Below are 17955 nucleotides of genomic sequence, written 5' to 3'. Positions count from 1 at the left end.
CGATCCATCGACCTCTGGGTTATGGGCCCAGCACGCTTCCGCTGCGCCACTCTGCTTCCTGTTAGTGGTGTTTGAGTTTTGACCTGTATTTCACTGATTTCACACCAATTTCTTGATTTTCAATGACTGGGAAATTGAGTGGACTTGCAAAACCCAGAAGCTTATCATTTCATTCTGTAATGGCAGATACCCAGTGTAGGGCTAGAAACTCCAAGTAGCAGGAGCTAAGATTTGGCAGTGGTGGGATTTGAACCCACGCCTCCTGAGAGACTGGAGCCTTAATCCAGCGCCTTAGACCGCTCGGCCACACTACCTCTTCTTGAGCCCATCAATGTCTGTAGCGACACCGAAAAGACACATTATTGAACGTCAAATATGAAGAGCAAGAACTTCCCAAACATTCAGCTTTGGCCACCACTGATGCAGGCTTTTGGGTCACTGGCATATGTTGCTGGGCAACTCTTGGTAATAGTCTACCACATAGAGAAGGCCTGAAGAACTTATTAAGTAGCAGAGGATGGTTTCGATCCATCGACCTCTGGGTTATGGACCCAGCACGCTTCCGCTGCACCACTCTGCTTCCTCTTAGTAGTATTTGAGTTTTAACCTGTATTTCACTGATTTCACACCAATTTCTTGATTTTCAATGACTGGGAAATTTAGGCAAAATTGAGTTGACTTGCAAAACCCAGAAACTTATCATTTCATTCTGTGATGGGAGTCAGAGAGAGGGATTGTTTACAACTTCCTGCTCTGATACCAACTGTAGGGTTAGTAACTCCAAGTAGCAGGAGCTTAATTTGGCAGTGGTGGGATTTGAACCCACGCCTCCTCAGAGACTGGAGCCTTAATCCAGCGCCTTAGACCACTCGGCCACACTACCTCCTCTTCAACCCATCGGTGTCTGTAGCGACACCGAAAAGACACAGTGCCGATATCCAAAATTATTGAACGTCAAATATTAATAGCCAGAAGAAGAGAAGAGATGTCCCGAACAACGCATTAATTAGCAGAGGATGGTTTCGATCCATCGACCTCTGGGTTATGGGCCCAGCACGCTTCCGCTGCGCCACTCTGCTTTCCTTTTGTGGTGGTTGAGTTTTAACCTGTATTTCTCCGATTTCACACCAATTTCTTGTTTTTCAATGACTGGGAAATTTAGGCAAAATTGAGCTGACTTGCAAATCCCAGAAGCTTATCATAACAACTTCCATACTGTAATGCTGACAGAGAGGGATCTGTTCCAACTTCCTGCTCTGTTTATGGCTAGAAACTCCAAGTACCAGGGACTAAACATGGCAGTGGTGGGATTTGAACCCACGCCTCCAGAGAGACTGGAGCCTAAATCCAGCGCCTTAGACCACTCGGCCACACTACCTCCTTTCGAACCCATCAATGTCTGTAGCGACACCGAAAAGACACATTATTGTACGTCAAATATGAAGAGCAAGAATTTCCCAGGTGTCTTCCCAAACATTCAGCTTTGGCCACCATTGATACTGGCTTTTGGGTCAGCGCAGGATGTCGCTGGGCAACTCTTGGTAACAGTCTACCACATAGAGAAGGCCTGAAGAACTTATTAATTAGCAGAGGATGGTTTCGATCCATCGACCTCTGGGTTATGGGCCCAGCACGCTTCCGCTGCGCCACTCTGCTTCCTGTTAGTGGTGTTTGAGTTTTGACCTGTATTTCACTGATTTCACACCAATTTCTTGATTTTCAATGACTGGGAAATTGAGTGGACTTGCAAAACCCAGAAGCTTATCATTTCATTCTGTAATGGCAGATACCCAGTGTAGGGCTAGAAACTCCAAGTAGCAGGAGCTAAGATTTGGCAGTGGTGGGATTTGAACCCACGCCTCCTGAGAGACTGGAGCCTTAATCCAGCGCCTTAGACCGCTCGGCCACACTACCTCTTCTTGAGCCCATCAATGTCTGTAGCGACACCGAAAAGACACATTATTGAACGTCAAATATGAAGAGCAAGAACTTCCCAAACATTCAGCTTTGGCCACCACTGATGCAGGCTTTTGGGTCACTGGCGTATGTTGCTGGGCAACTCTTGGTAATAGTCTACCACATAGAGAAGGCCTGAAGAACTTATTAAGTAGCAGAGGATGGTTTCGATCCATCGACCTCTGGGTTATGGGCCCAGCACGCTTCCGCTGCGCCACTCTGCTTCCTCTTAGTAGTATTTGAGTTTTAACCTGTATTTCACTGATTTCACACCAATTTCTTGATTTTCAATGACTGGGAAATTTAGGCAAAATTGAGTGGACTTGCAAAACCCAGAAGCTTATCATTTCATTCTGTGATGGGAGTAAGAGAGAGGGATTGTTTACAACTTCCTGCACTGATACCAACTGTAGGGTTAGTAACTCCAAGTAGCAGGAGCTTAATTTGGCAGTGGTGGGATTTGAACCCACGCCTCCTCAGAGACTGGAGCCTTAATCCAGCGCCTTAGACCACTCGGCCACACTACCTCCTCTTCAACCCATCGGTGTCTGTAGCGACACCGAAAGACACAGTGCCGATATCCAAAATTATTGAACGTCAAATATTAATAGCCAGAAGAAGAGAAGAGATGTCCCGAACAACGCATTAATTAGCAGAGGATGGTTTTGATCCATCGACCTCTGGGTTATGGGCCCAGCACGCTTCCGCTGCGCCACTCTGCTTTCCTTTTGTGGTGGTTGAGTTTTAACCTGTATTTCTCCGATTTCACACCAATTTCTTGTTTTTCAATGACTGGGAAATTTAGGCAAAATTGAGCTGACTTGCAAATCCCAGAAGCTTATCATAACAACTTCCATACTGTAATGCTGACAGAGAGGGATCTGTTCCAACTTCCTGCTCTGTTTATGGCTAGAAACTCCAAGTACCAGGGACTAAACATGGCAGTGGTGGGATTTGAACCCACGCCTCCAGAGAGACTGGAGCCTAAATCCAGCGCCTTAGACCACTCGGCCACACTACCTCCTTTCGAACCCATCAATGTCTGTAGCGACACCGAAAAGACACATTATTGTACGTCAAATATGAAGAGCAAGAATTTCCCAGGTGTCTTCCCAAACATTCAGCTTTGGCCACCATTGATACTGGCTTTTGGGTCAGCGCAGGATGTCGCTGGGCAACTCTTGGTAACAGTCTACCAAATAGAGAAGGCCTGAAGAACTTATTAATTAGCAGAGGATGGTTTCGATCCATCGACCTCTGGGTTATGGGCCCAGCACGCTTCCGCTGCGCCACTCTGCTTCCTGTTAGTGGTGTTTGAGTTTTGACCTGTATTTCACTGATTTCACACCAATTTCTTGATTTTCAATGACTGGGAAATTGAGTGGACTTGCAAAACCCAGAAGCTTATCATTTCATTCTGTAATGGCAGATACCCAGTGTAGGGCTAGAAACTCCAAGTAGCAGGAGCTAAGATTTGGCAGTGGTGGGATTTGAACCCACGCCTCCTGAGAGACTGGAGCCTTAATCCAGCGCCTTAGACCGCTCGGCCACACTACCTCTTCTTGAGCCCATCAATGTCTGTAGCGACACCGAAAAGACACATTATTGAACGTCAAATATGAAGAGCAAGAACTTCCCAAACATTCAGCTTTGGCCACCACTGATGCAGGCTTTTGGGTCACTGGCGTATGTTGCTGGGCAACTCTTGGTAATAGTCTACCACATAGAGAAGGCCTGAAGAACTTATTAAGTAGCAGAGGATGGTTTCGATCCATCGACCTCTGGGTTATGGGCCCAGCACGCTTCCGCTGCGCCACTCTGCTTCCTCTTAGTAGTATTTGAGTTTTAACCTGTATTTCACTGATTTCACACCAATTTCTTGATTTTCAATGACTGGGAAATTTAGGCAAAATTGAGTGGACTTGCAAAACCCAGAAGCTTATCATTTCATTCTGTGATGGGAGTCAGAGAGAGGGATTGTTTACAACTTCCTGCTCTGATACCAACTGTAGGGTTAGTAACTCCAAGTAGCAGGAGCTTAATTTGGCAGTGGTGGGATTTGAACCCACGCCTCCTCAGAGACTGGAGCCTTAATCCAGCGCCTTAGACCACTCGGCCACACTACCTCCTCTTCAACCCATCGGTGTCTGTAGCGACACCGAAAAGACACAGTGCCGATATCCAAAATTATTGAACGTCAAATATTAATAGCCAGAAGAAGAGAAGAGATGTCCCGAACAACGCATTAATTAGCAGAGGATGGTTTCGATCCATCGACCTCTGGGTTATGGGCCCAGCACGCTTCCGCTGCGCCACTCTGCTTTCCTTTTGTGGTGGTTGAGTTTTAACCTGTATTTCTCCGATTTCACACCAATTTCTTGTTTTTCAATGACTGGGAAATTTAGGCAAAATTGAGCTGACTTGCAAATCCCAGAAGCTTATCATAACAACTTCCATACTGTAATGCTGACAGAGAGGGATCTGTTCCAACTTCCTGCTCTGTTTATGGCTAGAAACTCCAAGTACCAGGGACTAAACATGGCAGTGGTGGGATTTGAACCCACGCCTCCAGAGAGACTGGAGCCTAAATCCAGCGCCTTAGACCACTCGGCCACACTACCTCCTTTCGAACCCATCAATGTCTGTAGCGACACCGAAAAGACACATTATTGTACGTCAAATATGAAGAGCAAGAATTTCCCAGGTGTCTTCCCAAACATTCAGCTTTGGCCACCATTGATACTGGCTTTTGGGTCAGCGCAGGATGTCGCTGGGCAACTCTTGGTAACAGTCTACCACATAGAGAAGGCCTGAAGAACTTATTAATTAGCAGAGGATGGTTTCGATCCATCGACCTCTGGGTTATGGGCCCAGCACGCTTCCGCTGCGCCACTCTGCTTCCTGTTAGTGGTGTTTGAGTTTTGACCTGTATTTCACTGATTTCACACCAATTTCTTGATTTTCAATGACTGGGAAATTGAGTGGACTTGCAAAACCCAGAAGCTTATCATTTCATTCTGTAATGGCAGATACCCAGTGTAGGGCTAGAAACTCCAAGTAGCAGGAGCTAAGATTTGGCAGTGGTGGGATTTGAACCCACGCCTCCTGAGAGACTGGAGCCTTAATCCAGCGCCTTAGACCGCTCGGCCACACTACCTCTTCTTGAGCCCATCAATGTCTGTAGCGACACCGAAAAGACACATTATTGTACGTCAAATATGAAGAGCAAGAACTTCCCAAACATTCAGCTTTGGCCACCACTGATGCAGGCTTTTGGGTCACTGGCGTATGTTGCTGGGCAACTCTTGGTAATAGTCTACCACATAGAGAAGGCCTGAAGAACTTATTAAGTAGCAGAGGATGGTTTCGATCCATCGACCTCTGGGTTATGGGCCCAGCACGCTTCCGCTGCGCCACTCTGCTTCCTCTTAGTAGTATTTGAGTTTTAACCTGTATTTCACTGATTTCACACCAATTTCTTGATTTTCAATGACTGGGAAATTTAGGCAAAATTGAGTGGACTTGCAAAACCCAGAAGCTTATCATTTCATTCTGTGATGGGAGTCAGAGAGAGGGATTGTTTACAACTTCCTGCTCTGATACCAACTGTAGGGTTAGTAACTCCAAGTAGCAGGAGCTTAATTTGGCAGTGGTGGGATTTGAACCCACGCCTCCTCAGAGACTGGAGCCTTAATCCAGCGCCTTAGACCACTCGGCCACACTACCTCCTCTTCAACCCATCGGTGTCTGTAGCGACACCGAAAAGACACAGTGCCGATATCCAAAATTATTGAACGTCAAATATTAATAGCCAGAAGAAGAGAAGAGATGTCCCGAACAACGCATTAATTAGCAGAGGATGGTTTCGATCCATCGACCTCTGGGTTATGGGCCCAGCACGCTTCCGCTGCGCCACTCTGCTTTCCTTTTGTGGTGGTTGAGTTTTAACCTGTATTTCTCCGATTTCACACCAATTTCTTGTTTTTCAATGACTGGGAAATTTAGGCAAAATTGAGCTGACTTGCAAATCCCAGAAGCTTATCATAACAACTTCCATACTGTAATGCTGACAGAGAGGGATCTGTTCCAACTTCCTGCTCTGTTTATGGCTAGAAACTCCAAGTACCAGGGACTAAACATGGCAGTGGTGGGATTTGAACCCACGCCTCCAGAGAGACTGGAGCCTAAATCCAGCGCCTTAGACCACTCGGCCACACTACCTCCTTTTGAACCCATCAATGTCTGTAGCGACACCGAAAAGACACATTATTGTACGTCAAATATGAAGAGCAAGAATTTCCCAGGTGTCTTCCCAAACATTCAGCTTTGGCCACCATTGATACTGGCTTTTGGGTCAGCGCAGGATGTCGCTGGGCAACTCTTGGTAACAGTCTACCACATAGAGAAGGCCTGAAGAACTTATTAATTAGCAGAGGATGGTTTCGATCCATCGACCTCTGGGTTATGGGCCCAGCACGCTTCCGCTGCGCCACTCTGCTTCCTGTTAGTGGTGTTTGAGTTTTGACCTGTATTTCACTGATTTCACACCAATTTCTTGATTTTCAATGACTGGGAAATTGAGTGGACTTGCAAAACCCAGAAGCTTATCATTTCATTCTGTAATGGCAGATACCCAGTGTAGGGCTAGAAACTCCAAGTAGCAGGAGCTAAGATTTGGCAGTGGTGGGATTTGAACCCACGCCTCCTGAGAGACTGGAGCCTTAATCCAGCGCCTTAGACCGCTCGGCCACACTACCTCTTCTTGAGCCCATCAATGTCTGTAGCGACACCGAAAAGACACATTATTGTACGTCAAATATGAAGAGCAAGAACTTCCCAAACATTCAGCTTTGGCCACCACTGATGCAGGCTTTTGGGTCACTGGCGTATGTTGCTGGGCAACTCTTGGTAATAGTCTACCACATAGAGAAGGCCTGAAGAACTTATTAAGTAGCAGAGGATGGTTTCGATCCATCGACCTCTGGGTTATGGGCCCAGCACGCTTCCGCTGCGCCACTCTGCTTCCTCTTAGTAGCATTTGAGTTTTAACCTGTATTTCACTGATTTCACACCAATTTCTTGATTTTCAATGACTGGGAAATTTAGGCAAAATTGAGTGGACTTGCAAAACCCAGAAGCTTATCATTTCATTCTGTGATGGGAGTCAGAGAGAGGGATTGTTTACAACTTCCTGCTCTGATACCAACTGTAGGGTTAGTAACTCCAAGTAGCAGGAGCTTAATTTGGCAGTGGTGGGATTTGAACCCACGCCTCCTCAGAGACTGGAGCCTTAATCCAGCGCCTTAGACCACTCGGCCACACTACCTCCTCTTCAACCCATCGGTGTCTGTAGCGACACCGAAAAGACACAGTGCCGATATCCAAAATTATTGAACGTCAAATATTAATAGCCAGAAGAAGAGAAGAGATGTCCCGAACAACGCATTAATTAGCAGAGGATGGTTTCGATCCATCGACCTCTGGGTTATGGGCCCAGCACGCTTCCGCTGCGCCACTCTGCTTTCCTTTTGTGGTGGTTGAGTTTTAACCTGTATTTCTCCGATTTCACACCAATTTCTTGTTTTTCAATGACTGGGAAATTTAGGCAAAATTGAGCTGACTTGCAAATCCCAGAAGCTTATCATAACAACTTCCATACTGTAATGCTGACAGAGAGGGATCTGTTCCAACTTCCTGCTCTGTTTATGGCTAGAAACTCCAAGTACCAGGGACTAAACATGGCAGTGGTGGGATTTGAACCCACGCCTCCAGAGAGACTGGAGCCTAAATCCAGCGCCTTAGACCACTCGGCCACACTACCTCCTTTCGAACCCATCAATGTCTGTAGCGACACCGAAAAGACACATTATTGTACGTCAAATATGAAGAGCAAGAATTTCCCAGGTGTCTTCCCAAACATTCAGCTTTGGCCACCATTGATACTGGCTTTTGGGTCAGCGCAGGATGTCGCTGGGCAACTCTTGGTAACAGTCTACCACATAGAGAAGGCCTGAAGAACTTATTAATTAGCAGAGGATGGTTTCGATCCATCGACCTCTGGGTTATGGGCCCAGCACGCTTCCGCTGCGCCACTCTGCTTCCTGTTAGTGGTGTTTGAGTTTTGACCTGTATTTCACTGATTTCACACCAATTTCTTGATTTTCAATGACTGGGAAATTGAGTGGACTTGCAAAACCCAGAAGCTTATCATTTCATTCTGTAATGGCAGATACCCAGTGTAGGGCTAGAAACTCCAAGTAGCAGGAGCTAAGATTTGGCAGTGGTGGGATTTGAACCCACGCCTCCTGAGAGACTGGAGCCTTAATCCAGCGCCTTAGACCGCTCGGCCACACTACCTCTTCTTGAGCCCATCAATGTCTGTAGCGACACCGAAAAGACACATTATTGTACGTCAAATATGAAGAGCAAGAACTTCCCAAACATTCAGCTTTGGCCACCACTGATGCAGGCTTTTGGGTCACTGGCGTATGTTGCTGGGCAACTCTTGGTAATAGTCTACCACATAGAGAAGGCCTGAAGAACTTATTAAGTAGCAGAGGATGGTTTCGATCCATCGACCTCTGGGTTATGGGCCCAGCACGCTTCCGCTGCGCCACTCTGCTTCCTCTTAGTAGTATTTGAGTTTTAACCTGTATTTCACTGATTTCACACCAATTTCTTGATTTTCAATGACTGGGAAATTTAGGCAAAATTGAGTGGACTTGCAAAACCCAGAAGCTTATCATTTCATTCTGTGATGGGAGTCAGAGAGAGGGATTGTTTACAACTTCCTGCTCTGATACCAACTGTAGGGTTAGTAACTCCAAGTAGCAGGAGCTTAATTTGGCAGTGGTGGGATTTGAACCCACGCCTCCTCAGAGACTGGAGCCTTAATCCAGCGCCTTAGACCACTCGGCCACACTACCTCCTCTTCAACCCATCGGTGTCTGTAGCGACACCGAAAAGACACAGTGCCGATATCCAAAATTATTGAACGTCAAATATTAATAGCCAGAAGAAGAGAAGAGATGTCCCGAACAACGCATTAATTAGCAGAGGATGGTTTCGATCCATCGACCTCTGGGTTATGGGCCCAGCACGCTTCCGCTGCGCCACTCTGCTTTCCTTTTGTGGTGGTTGAGTTTTAACCTGTATTTCTCCGATTTCACACCAATTTCTTGTTTTTCAATGACTGGGAAATTTAGGCAAAATTGAGCTGACTTGCAAATCCCAGAAGCTTATCATAACAACTTCCATACTGTAATGCTGACAGAGAGGGATCTGTTCCAACTTCCTGCTCTGTTTATGGCTAGAAACTCCAAGTACCAGGGACTAAACATGGCAGTGGTGGGATTTGAACCCACGCCTCCAGAGAGACTGGAGCCTAAATCCAGCGCCTTAGACCACTCGGCCACACTACCTCCTTTCGAACCCATCAATGTCTGTAGCGACACCGAAAAGACACATTATTGTACGTCAAATATGAAGAGCAAGAATTTCCCAGGTGTCTTCCCAAACATTCAGCTTTGGCCACCATTGATACTGGCTTTTGGGTCAGCGCAGGATGTCGCTGGGCAACTCTTGGTAACAGTCTACCACATAGAGAAGGCCTGAAGAACTTATTAATTAGCAGAGGATGGTTTCGATCCATCGACCTCTGGGTTATGGGCCCAGCACGCTTCCGCTGCGCCACTCTGCTTCCTGTTAGTGGTGTTTGAGTTTTGACCTGTATTTCACTGATTTCACACCAATTTCTTGATTTTCAATGACTGGGAAATTGAGTGGACGTGCAAAACCCAGAAGCTTATCATTTCATTCTGTAATGGCAGATACCCAGTGTAGGGCTAGAAACTCCAAGTAGCAGGAGCTAAGATTTGGCAGTGGTGGGATTTGAACCCACGCCTCCTGAGAGACTGGAGCCTTAATCCAGCGCCTTAGACCGCTCGGCCACACTACCTCTTCTTGAGCCCATCAATGTCTGTAGCGACACCGAAAAGACACATTATTGAACGTCAAATATGAAGAGCAAGAACTTCCCAAACATTCAGCTTTGGCCACCACTGATGCAGGCTTTTGGGTCACTGGCGTATGTTGCTGGGCAACTCTTGGTAATAGTCTACCACATAGAGAAGGCCTGAAGAACTTATTAAGTAGCAGAGGATGGTTTCGATCCATCGACCTCTGGGTTATGGGCCCAGCACGCTTCCGCTGCGCCACTCTGCTTCCTCTTAGTACTATTTGAGTTTTAACCTGTATTTCACTGATTTCACACCAATTTCTTGATTTTCAATGACTGGGAAATTTAGGCAAAATTGAGTGGACTTGCAAAACCCAGAAGCTTATCATTTCATTCTGTGATGGGAGTCAGAGAGAGGGATTGTTTACAACTTCCTGCTCTGATACCAACTGTAGGGTTAGTAACTCCAAGTAGCAGGAGCTTAATTTGGCAGTGGTGGGATTTGAACCCACGCCTCCTCAGAGACTGGAGCCTTAATCCAGCGCCTTAGACCACTCGGCCACACTACCTCCTCTTCAACCCATCGGTGTCTGTAGCGACACCGAAAGACACAGTGCCGATATCCAAAATTATTGAACGTCAAATATTAATAGCCAGAAGAAGAGAAGAGATGTCCTGAACAACGCATTAATTAGCAGAGGATGGTTTCGATCCATCGACCTCTGGGTTATGGGCCCAGCACGCTTCCGCTGCGCCACTCTGCTTTCCTTTTGTGGTGGTTGAGTTTTAACCTGTATTTCTCCGATTTCACACCAATTTCTTGTTTTTCAATGACTGGGAAATTTAGGCAAAATTGAGCTGACTTGCAAATCCCAGAAGCTTATCATAACAACTTCCATACTGTAATGCTGACAGAGAGGGATCTTTTCCAACTTCCTGCTCTGTTTATGGCTAGAAACTCCAAGTACCAGGGACTAAACATGGCAGTGGTGGGATTTGAACCCACGCCTCCAGAGAGACTGGAGCCTAAATCCAGCGCCTTAGACCACTCGGCCACACTACCTCCTTTCGAACCCATCAATGTCTGTAGCGACACCGAAAAGACACATTATTGTACGTCAAATATGAAGAGCAAGAATTTCCCAGGTGTCTTCCCAAACATTCAGCTTTGGCCACCATTGATACTGGCTTTTGGGTCAGCGCAGGATGTCGCTGGGCAACTCTTGGTAACAGTCTACCACATAGAGAAGGCCTGAAGAACTTATTATTTAGCAGAGGATGGTTTCGATCCATCGACCTCTGGGTTATGGGCCCAGCACGCTTCCGCTGCGCCACTCTGCTTCCTGTTAGTGGTGTTTGAGTTTTGACCTGTATTTCACTGATTTCACACCAATTTCTTGATTTTCAATGACTGGGAAATTGAGTGGACTTGCAAAACCCAGAAGCTTATCATTTCATTCTGTAATGGCAGATACCCAGTGTAGGGCTAGAAACTCCAAGTAGCAGGAGCTAAGATTTGGCAGTGGTGGGATTTGAACCCACGCCTCCTGAGAGACTGGAGCCTTAATCCAGCGCCTTAGACCGCTCGGCCACACTACCTCTTCTTGAGCCCATCAATGTCTGTAGCGACACCGAAAAGACACATTATTGTACGTCAAATATGAAGAGCAAGAACTTCCCAAACATTCAGCTTTGGCCACCACTGATGCAGGCTTTTGGGTCACTGGCGTATGTTGCTGGGCAACTCTTGGTCATAGTCTACCACATAGAGAAGGCCTGAAGAACTTATTAAGTAGCAGAGGATGGTTTCGATCCATCGACCTCTGGGTTATGGGCCCAGCACGCTTCCGCTGCGCCACTCTGCTTCCTCTTAGTAGTATTTGAGTTTTAACCTGTATTTCACTGATTTCACACCAATTTCTTGATTTTCAATGACTGGGAAATTTAGGCAAAATTGAGTGGACTTGCAAAACCCAGAAGCTTATCATTTCATTCTGTGATGGGAGTCAGAGAGAGGGATTGTTTACAACTTCCTGCTCTGATACCAACTGTAGGGTTAGTAACTCCAAGTAGCAGGAGCTTAATTTGGCAGTGGTGGGATTTGAACCCACGCCTCCTCAGAGACTGGAGCCTTAATCCAGCGCCTTAGACCACTCGGCCACACTACCTCCTCTTCAACCCATCGGTGTCTGTAGCGACACCGAAAAGACACAGTGCCGATATCCAAAATTATTGAACGTCAAATATTAATAGCCAGAAGAAGAGAAGAGATGTCCCGAACAACGCATTAATTAGCAGAGGATGGTTTCGATCCATCGACCTCTGGGTTATGGGCCCAGCACGCTTCCGCTGCGCCACTCTGCTTTCCTTTTGTGGTGGTTGAGTTTTAACCTGTATTTCTCCGATTTCACACCAATTTTTTGTTTTTCAATGACTGGGAAATTTAGGCAAAATTGAGCTGACTTGCAAATCCCAGAAGCTTATCATTTCATTCTGTAATGGCAGATACCCAGTGTAGGGCTAGAAACTCCAAGTAGCAGGAGCTAAGATTTGGCAGTGGTGGGATTTGAACCCACGCCTCCTCAGAGACTGGAGCCTTAATCCAGCGCCTTAGACCACTCGGCCACACTACCTCCTCTTCAACCCATCGGTGTCTGTAGCGACACCGAAAAGACACAGTGCCGATATCCAAAATTATTGAACGTCAAATATTAATAGCCAGAAGAAGAGAAGAGATGTCCCGAACAACGCATTAATTAGCAGAGGATGGTTTCGATCCATCGACCTCTGGGTTATGGGCCCAGCACGCTTCCGCTGCGCCACTCTGCTTTCCTTTTGTGGTGGTTGAGTTTTAACCTGTATTTCTCCGATTTCACACCAATTTCTTGTTTTTCAATGACTGGGAAATTTAGGCAAAATTGAACTGACTTGCAAATCCCAGAAGCTTATCATAACAACTTCCATACTGTAATGCTGACAGAGAGGGATCTGTTCCAACTTCCTGCTCTGTTTATGGCTAGAAACTCCAAGTACCAGGGACTAAACATGGCAGTGGTGGGATTTGAACCCACGCCTCCAGAGAGACTGGAGCCTAAATCCAGTGCCTTAGACCACTCGGCCACACTACCTCCTTTCGAACCCATCAATGTCTGTAGCGACACCGAAAAGACACATTATTGTACGTCAAATATGAAGAGCAAGAATTTCCCAGGTGTCTTCCCAAACATTGAGCTTTGGCCACCATTGATACTGGCTTTTGGGTCAGCGCAGGATGTCGCTGGGCAACTCTTGGTAACAGTCTACCACATAGAGAAGGCCTGAAGAACTTATTAATTAGCAGAGGATGGTTTCGATCCATCGACCTCTGGGTTATGGGCCCAGCACGCTTCCGCTGCGCCACTCTGCTTCCTGTTAGTGGTGTTTGAGTTTTGACCTGTATTTCACTGATTTCACACCAATTTCTTGATTTTCAATGACTGGGAAATTGAGTGGACTTGCAAAACCCAGAAGCTTATCATTTCATTCTGTAATGGCAGATACCCAGTGTAGGGCTAGAAACTCCAAGTAGCAGGAGCTAAGATTTGGCAGTGGTGGGATTTGAACCCATGCATCCTGAGAGACTGGAGCCTTAATCCAGCGCCTTAGACCGCTCGGCCACACTACCTCTTCTTGAGCCCATCAATGTCTGTAGCGACACCGAAAAGACACATTATTGTACGTCAAATATGAAGAGCAAGAACTTCCCAAACATTCAGCTTTGGCCACCACTGATGCAGGCTTTTGGGCCACTGGCGTATGTTGCTGGGCTACTCTTGGTCATAGTCTACCACATAGAGAAGGCCTGAAGAACTTATTAAGTAGCAGAGGATGGTTTCGATCCATCGACCTCTGGGTTATGGGCCCAGCACGCTTCCGCTGCGCCACTCTGCTTCCTCTTAGTAGTATTTGAGTTTTAACCTGTATTTCACTGATTTCACACCAATTTCTTGATTTTCAATGACTGGGAAATTTAGGCAAAATTGAGTGGACTTGCAAAACCCAGAAGCTTATCATTTCATTCTGTGATGGGAGTCAGAGAGAGGGATTGTTTACAACTTCCTGCTCTGATACCAACTGTAGGGTTAGTAACTCCAAGTAGCAGGAGCTTAATTTGGCAGTGGTGGGATTTGAACCCACGCCTCCTCAGAGACTGGAGCCTTAATCCAGCACCTTAGACCACTCGGCCACACTACCTCCTCTTCAACCCATCGGTGTCTGTAGCGACACCGAAAAGACACAGTGCCGATATCCAAAATTATTGAACGTCAAATATTAATAGCCAGAAGAAGAGAAGAGATGTCCCGAACAACGCATTAATTAGCAGAGGATGGTTTCGATCCATCGACCTCTGGGTTATGGGCCCAGCACACTTCCGCTGCGCCACTCTGCTTTCCTTTTGTGGTGGTTGAGTTTTAACCTGTATTTCTCCGATTTCACACCAATTTCTTGTTTTTCAATGACTGGGAAATTTAGGCAAAATTCAGCTGACTTGCAAATCCCAGAAGCTTATCATAACAACTTCCATACTGTAATGCTGACAGAGAGGGATCTTTTCCAACTTCCTGCTCTGTTTATGGCTAGAAACTCCAAGTACCAGGGACTAAACATGGCAGTGGTGGGATTTGAACCCACGCCTCCAGAGAGACTGGAGCCTAAATCCAGCGCCTTAGACCACTCGGCCACACTACCTCCTTTCGAACCCATCAATGTCTGTAGCGACACCGAAAAGACACATTATTGTACGTCAAATATGAAGAGCAAGAATTTCCCAGGTGTCTTCCCAAACATTCAGCTTTGGCCACCATTGATACTGGCTTTTGGGTCAGCGCAGGATGTCGCTGGGCAACTCTTGGTAACAGTCTACCACATAGAGAAGGCCTGAAGAACTTATTAATTAGCAGAGGATGGTTTCGATCCATCGACCTCTGGGTTATGGGCCCAGCACGCTTCCGCTGCGCCACTCTGCTTCCTGTTAGTGGTGTTTGAGTTTTGACCTGTATTTCACTGATTTCACACCAATTTCTTGATTTTCAATGACTGGGAAATTGAGTGGACTTGCAAAACCCAGAAGCTTATCATTTCATTCTGTAATGGCAGATACCCAGTGTAGGGCTAGAAACTCCAAGTAGCAGGAGCTAAGATTTGGCAGTGGTGGGATTTGAACCCACGCCTCCTGAGAGACTGGAGCCTTAATCCAGCGCCTGAGACCGCTCGGCCACACTACCTCTTCTTGAGCCCATCAATGTCTGTAGCGACACCGAAAAGACACATTATTGTACGTCAAATATGAAGAGCAAGAACTTCCCAAACATTCAGCTTTGGCCACCACTGATGCAGGCTTTTGGGTCACTGGCGTATGTTGCTGGGCAACTCTTGGTAATAGTCTACCACATAGAGAAGGCCTGAAGAACTTATTAAGTAGCAGAGGATGGTTTCGATCCATCGACCTCTGGGTTATGGGCCCAGCACGCTTCCGCTGCGCCACTCTGCTTCCTCTTAGTAGTATTTGAGTTTTAACCTGTATTTCACTGATTTCACACCAATTTCTTGATTTTCAATGACTGGGAAATTTAGGCAAAATTGAGTGGACTTGCAAAACCCAGAAGCTTATCATTTCATTCTGTGATGGGAGTCAGAGAGAGGGATTGTTTACAACTTCCTGCTCTGATACCAACTGTAGGGTTAGTAACTCCAAGTAGCAGGAGCTTAATTTGGCAGTGGTGGGATTTGAACCCACGCCTCCTCAGAGACTGGAGCCTTAATCCAGCGCCTTAGACCACTCGGCCACACTACCTCCTCTTCAACCCATCGGTGTCTGTAGCGACACCGAAAAGACACAGTGCCGATATCCAAAATTATTGAACGTCAAATATTAATAGCCAGAAGAAGAGAAGAGATGTCCCGAACAACGCATTAATTAGCAGAGGATGGTTTCGATCCATCGACCTCTGGGTTATGGGCCCAGCACGCTTCCGCTGCGCCACTCTGCTTTCCTTTTGTGGTGGTTGAGTTTTAACCTGTATTTCTCCGATTTCACACCAATTTCTTGTTTTTCAATGACTGGGAAATTTAGGCAAAATTGAGCTGACTTGCAAATCCCAGAAGCTTATCATAACAACTTCCATACTGTAATGCTGACAGAGAGGGATCTTTTCCAACTTCCTGCTCTGTTTATGGCTAGAAACTCCAAGTACCAGGGACTAAACATGGCAGTGGTGGGATTTGAACCCACGCCTCCAGAGAGACTGGAGCCTAAATCCAGCGCCTTAGACCACTCGGCCACACTACCTCCTTTCGAACCCATCAATGTCTGTAGCGACACCGAAAAGACACATTATTGTACGTCAAATATGAAGAGCAAGAATTTCCCAGGTGTCTTCCCAAACATTCAGCTTTGGCCACCATTGATACTGGCTTTTGGGTCAGCGCAGGATGTCGCTGGGCAACTCTTGGTAACAGTCTACCACATAGAGAAGGACTGAAGAACTTATTAATTAGCAGAGGATGGTTTCGATCCATCGACCTCTGGGTTATGGGCCCAGCACGCTTCCGCTGCGCCACTCTGCTTCCTGTTAGTGGTGTTTGAGTTTTGACCTGTATTTCACTGATTTCACACCAATTTCTTGATTTTCAATGACTGGGAAATTGAGTGGACTTGCAAAACCCAGAAGGTTATCATTTCATTCTGTAATGGCAGATACCCAGTGTAGGGCTAGAAACTCCAAGTAGCAGGAGCTAAGATTTGGCAGTGGTGGGATTTGAACCCACGCCTCCTGAGAGACTGGAGCCTTAATCCAGCGCCTTAGACCGCTCGGCCACACTACCTCTTCTTGAGCCTATCAATGTCTGTAGCGACACCGAAAAGACACATTATTGTACGTCAAATATGAAGAGCAAGAACTTCCCAAACATTCAGCTTTGGCCACCACTGATGCAGGCTTTTGGGTCACTGGCGTATGTTGCTGGGCAACTCTTGGTAATAGTCTACCACATAGAGAAGGCCTGAAGAACTTATTAAGTAGCAGAGGATGGTTTCGATCCATCGACCTCTGGGTTATGGGCCCAGCACGCTTCCGCTGCGCCACTCTGCTTCCTCTTAGTAGTATTTGAGTTTTAACCTGTATTTCACTGATTTCACACCAATTTCTTGATTTTCAATGACTGGGAAATTTAGGCAAAATTGAGTGGACTTGCAAAACCCAGAAGCTTATCATTTCATTCTGTGATGGGAGTCAGAGAGAGGGATTGTTTACAACTTCCTGCTCTGATACCAACTGTAGGGTTAGTAACTCCAAGTAGCAGGAGCTTAATTTGGCAGTGGTGGGATTTGAACCCACGCCTCCTCAGAGACTGGAGCCTTAATCCAGCGCCTTAGACCACTCGGCCACACTACCTCCTCTTCAACCCATCGGTGTCTGTAGCGACACCGAAAAGACACAGTGCCGATATCCAAAATTATTGAACGTCAAATATTAATAGCCAGAAGAAGAGAAGAGATGTCCCGAACAACGCATTAATTAGCAGAGGATGGTTTCGATCCATCGACCTCTGGGTTATGGGCCCAGCACGCTTCCGCTGCGCCACTCTGCTTTCCTTTTGTGGTGGTTGAGTTTTAAACTGTATTTCTCCGATTTCACACCAATTTCTTGTTTTTCAATGACTGGGAAATTTAGGCAAAATTGAGCTGACTTGCAAATCCCAGAAGCTTATCATAACAACTTCCATACTGTAATGCTGACAGAGAGGGATCTGTTCCAACTTCTTGCTCTGTTTATGGCTAGAAACTCCAAGTACCAGGGACTAAACATGGCAGTGGTGGGATTTGAACCCACGCCTCCAGAGAGACTGGAGCCTAAATCCAGCGCCTTAGACCACTCGGCCACACTACCTCCTTTCGAACCCATCAATGTCTGTAGCGACACCGAAAAGACACATTATTGTACGTCAAATATGAAGAGCAAGAATTTCCCAGGTGTCTTCCCAAACATTCAGCTTTGGCCACC

General features: G+C 46.4%; 31 non-coding genes across 31 annotated transcripts; all 31 read right to left on the bottom strand.

The window, feature by feature from the left end:
• Positions 1-232: 232 nt before the first annotated feature.
• On the bottom strand, positions 233-314 carry trnal-aag (transfer RNA leucine (anticodon AAG)). Its single transcript has one exon. It is a non-coding gene; the product is annotated as a tRNA-Leu (tRNA).
• Positions 315-801: 487 nt separating this feature from the next.
• On the bottom strand, positions 802-883 carry trnal-aag (transfer RNA leucine (anticodon AAG)). The gene has a single exon. It is a non-coding gene; the product is annotated as a tRNA-Leu (tRNA).
• Positions 884-1296: 413 nt separating this feature from the next.
• On the bottom strand, positions 1297-1378 carry trnal-uag (transfer RNA leucine (anticodon UAG)). The gene has a single exon. It is a non-coding gene; the product is annotated as a tRNA-Leu (tRNA).
• Positions 1379-1832: 454 nt separating this feature from the next.
• On the bottom strand, positions 1833-1914 carry trnal-aag (transfer RNA leucine (anticodon AAG)). Its single transcript has one exon. It is a non-coding gene; the product is annotated as a tRNA-Leu (tRNA).
• A 487-nt stretch (positions 1915-2401) lies between these two features.
• On the bottom strand, positions 2402-2483 carry trnal-aag (transfer RNA leucine (anticodon AAG)). The gene has a single exon. It is a non-coding gene; the product is annotated as a tRNA-Leu (tRNA).
• A 412-nt stretch (positions 2484-2895) lies between these two features.
• trnal-uag (transfer RNA leucine (anticodon UAG)) lies at positions 2896-2977 on the bottom strand. The gene has a single exon. It is a non-coding gene; the product is annotated as a tRNA-Leu (tRNA).
• A 454-nt stretch (positions 2978-3431) lies between these two features.
• On the bottom strand, positions 3432-3513 carry trnal-aag (transfer RNA leucine (anticodon AAG)). The gene has a single exon. It is a non-coding gene; the product is annotated as a tRNA-Leu (tRNA).
• A 487-nt stretch (positions 3514-4000) lies between these two features.
• On the bottom strand, positions 4001-4082 carry trnal-aag (transfer RNA leucine (anticodon AAG)). Its single transcript has one exon. It is a non-coding gene; the product is annotated as a tRNA-Leu (tRNA).
• Positions 4083-4495: 413 nt separating this feature from the next.
• Positions 4496-4577, bottom strand: trnal-uag (transfer RNA leucine (anticodon UAG)). Its single transcript has one exon. It is a non-coding gene; the product is annotated as a tRNA-Leu (tRNA).
• A 454-nt stretch (positions 4578-5031) lies between these two features.
• On the bottom strand, positions 5032-5113 carry trnal-aag (transfer RNA leucine (anticodon AAG)). Its single transcript has one exon. It is a non-coding gene; the product is annotated as a tRNA-Leu (tRNA).
• Positions 5114-5600: 487 nt separating this feature from the next.
• On the bottom strand, positions 5601-5682 carry trnal-aag (transfer RNA leucine (anticodon AAG)). Its single transcript has one exon. It is a non-coding gene; the product is annotated as a tRNA-Leu (tRNA).
• A 413-nt stretch (positions 5683-6095) lies between these two features.
• Positions 6096-6177, bottom strand: trnal-uag (transfer RNA leucine (anticodon UAG)). The gene has a single exon. It is a non-coding gene; the product is annotated as a tRNA-Leu (tRNA).
• Positions 6178-6631: 454 nt separating this feature from the next.
• Positions 6632-6713, bottom strand: trnal-aag (transfer RNA leucine (anticodon AAG)). Its single transcript has one exon. It is a non-coding gene; the product is annotated as a tRNA-Leu (tRNA).
• Positions 6714-7200: 487 nt separating this feature from the next.
• On the bottom strand, positions 7201-7282 carry trnal-aag (transfer RNA leucine (anticodon AAG)). Its single transcript has one exon. It is a non-coding gene; the product is annotated as a tRNA-Leu (tRNA).
• A 413-nt stretch (positions 7283-7695) lies between these two features.
• Positions 7696-7777, bottom strand: trnal-uag (transfer RNA leucine (anticodon UAG)). Its single transcript has one exon. It is a non-coding gene; the product is annotated as a tRNA-Leu (tRNA).
• A 454-nt stretch (positions 7778-8231) lies between these two features.
• trnal-aag (transfer RNA leucine (anticodon AAG)) lies at positions 8232-8313 on the bottom strand. The gene has a single exon. It is a non-coding gene; the product is annotated as a tRNA-Leu (tRNA).
• Positions 8314-8800: 487 nt separating this feature from the next.
• On the bottom strand, positions 8801-8882 carry trnal-aag (transfer RNA leucine (anticodon AAG)). Its single transcript has one exon. It is a non-coding gene; the product is annotated as a tRNA-Leu (tRNA).
• A 413-nt stretch (positions 8883-9295) lies between these two features.
• Positions 9296-9377, bottom strand: trnal-uag (transfer RNA leucine (anticodon UAG)). Its single transcript has one exon. It is a non-coding gene; the product is annotated as a tRNA-Leu (tRNA).
• A 454-nt stretch (positions 9378-9831) lies between these two features.
• trnal-aag (transfer RNA leucine (anticodon AAG)) lies at positions 9832-9913 on the bottom strand. Its single transcript has one exon. It is a non-coding gene; the product is annotated as a tRNA-Leu (tRNA).
• A 487-nt stretch (positions 9914-10400) lies between these two features.
• On the bottom strand, positions 10401-10482 carry trnal-aag (transfer RNA leucine (anticodon AAG)). The gene has a single exon. It is a non-coding gene; the product is annotated as a tRNA-Leu (tRNA).
• A 412-nt stretch (positions 10483-10894) lies between these two features.
• On the bottom strand, positions 10895-10976 carry trnal-uag (transfer RNA leucine (anticodon UAG)). The gene has a single exon. It is a non-coding gene; the product is annotated as a tRNA-Leu (tRNA).
• Positions 10977-11430: 454 nt separating this feature from the next.
• trnal-aag (transfer RNA leucine (anticodon AAG)) lies at positions 11431-11512 on the bottom strand. Its single transcript has one exon. It is a non-coding gene; the product is annotated as a tRNA-Leu (tRNA).
• Positions 11513-11999: 487 nt separating this feature from the next.
• Positions 12000-12081, bottom strand: trnal-aag (transfer RNA leucine (anticodon AAG)). Its single transcript has one exon. It is a non-coding gene; the product is annotated as a tRNA-Leu (tRNA).
• A 383-nt stretch (positions 12082-12464) lies between these two features.
• On the bottom strand, positions 12465-12546 carry trnal-aag (transfer RNA leucine (anticodon AAG)). The gene has a single exon. It is a non-coding gene; the product is annotated as a tRNA-Leu (tRNA).
• Positions 12547-12959: 413 nt separating this feature from the next.
• trnal-uag (transfer RNA leucine (anticodon UAG)) lies at positions 12960-13041 on the bottom strand. Its single transcript has one exon. It is a non-coding gene; the product is annotated as a tRNA-Leu (tRNA).
• A 1518-nt stretch (positions 13042-14559) lies between these two features.
• trnal-uag (transfer RNA leucine (anticodon UAG)) lies at positions 14560-14641 on the bottom strand. The gene has a single exon. It is a non-coding gene; the product is annotated as a tRNA-Leu (tRNA).
• Positions 14642-15664: 1023 nt separating this feature from the next.
• trnal-aag (transfer RNA leucine (anticodon AAG)) lies at positions 15665-15746 on the bottom strand. The gene has a single exon. It is a non-coding gene; the product is annotated as a tRNA-Leu (tRNA).
• A 413-nt stretch (positions 15747-16159) lies between these two features.
• On the bottom strand, positions 16160-16241 carry trnal-uag (transfer RNA leucine (anticodon UAG)). The gene has a single exon. It is a non-coding gene; the product is annotated as a tRNA-Leu (tRNA).
• A 454-nt stretch (positions 16242-16695) lies between these two features.
• On the bottom strand, positions 16696-16777 carry trnal-aag (transfer RNA leucine (anticodon AAG)). The gene has a single exon. It is a non-coding gene; the product is annotated as a tRNA-Leu (tRNA).
• Positions 16778-17264: 487 nt separating this feature from the next.
• Positions 17265-17346, bottom strand: trnal-aag (transfer RNA leucine (anticodon AAG)). Its single transcript has one exon. It is a non-coding gene; the product is annotated as a tRNA-Leu (tRNA).
• A 413-nt stretch (positions 17347-17759) lies between these two features.
• trnal-uag (transfer RNA leucine (anticodon UAG)) lies at positions 17760-17841 on the bottom strand. Its single transcript has one exon. It is a non-coding gene; the product is annotated as a tRNA-Leu (tRNA).
• Between the last annotated feature and the right edge of the window lie 114 nt (positions 17842-17955).

This window comes from Scomber scombrus, chromosome 9 (assembly GCF_963691925.1).
Source record: "Scomber scombrus chromosome 9, fScoSco1.1, whole genome shotgun sequence".
Classification (NCBI taxonomy): domain Eukaryota; kingdom Metazoa; phylum Chordata; class Actinopteri; order Scombriformes; family Scombridae; genus Scomber; species Scomber scombrus.
Note: the sequence above shows the minus strand (reverse complement) of the source record. Positions and strands in the feature narration are given on the sequence as shown.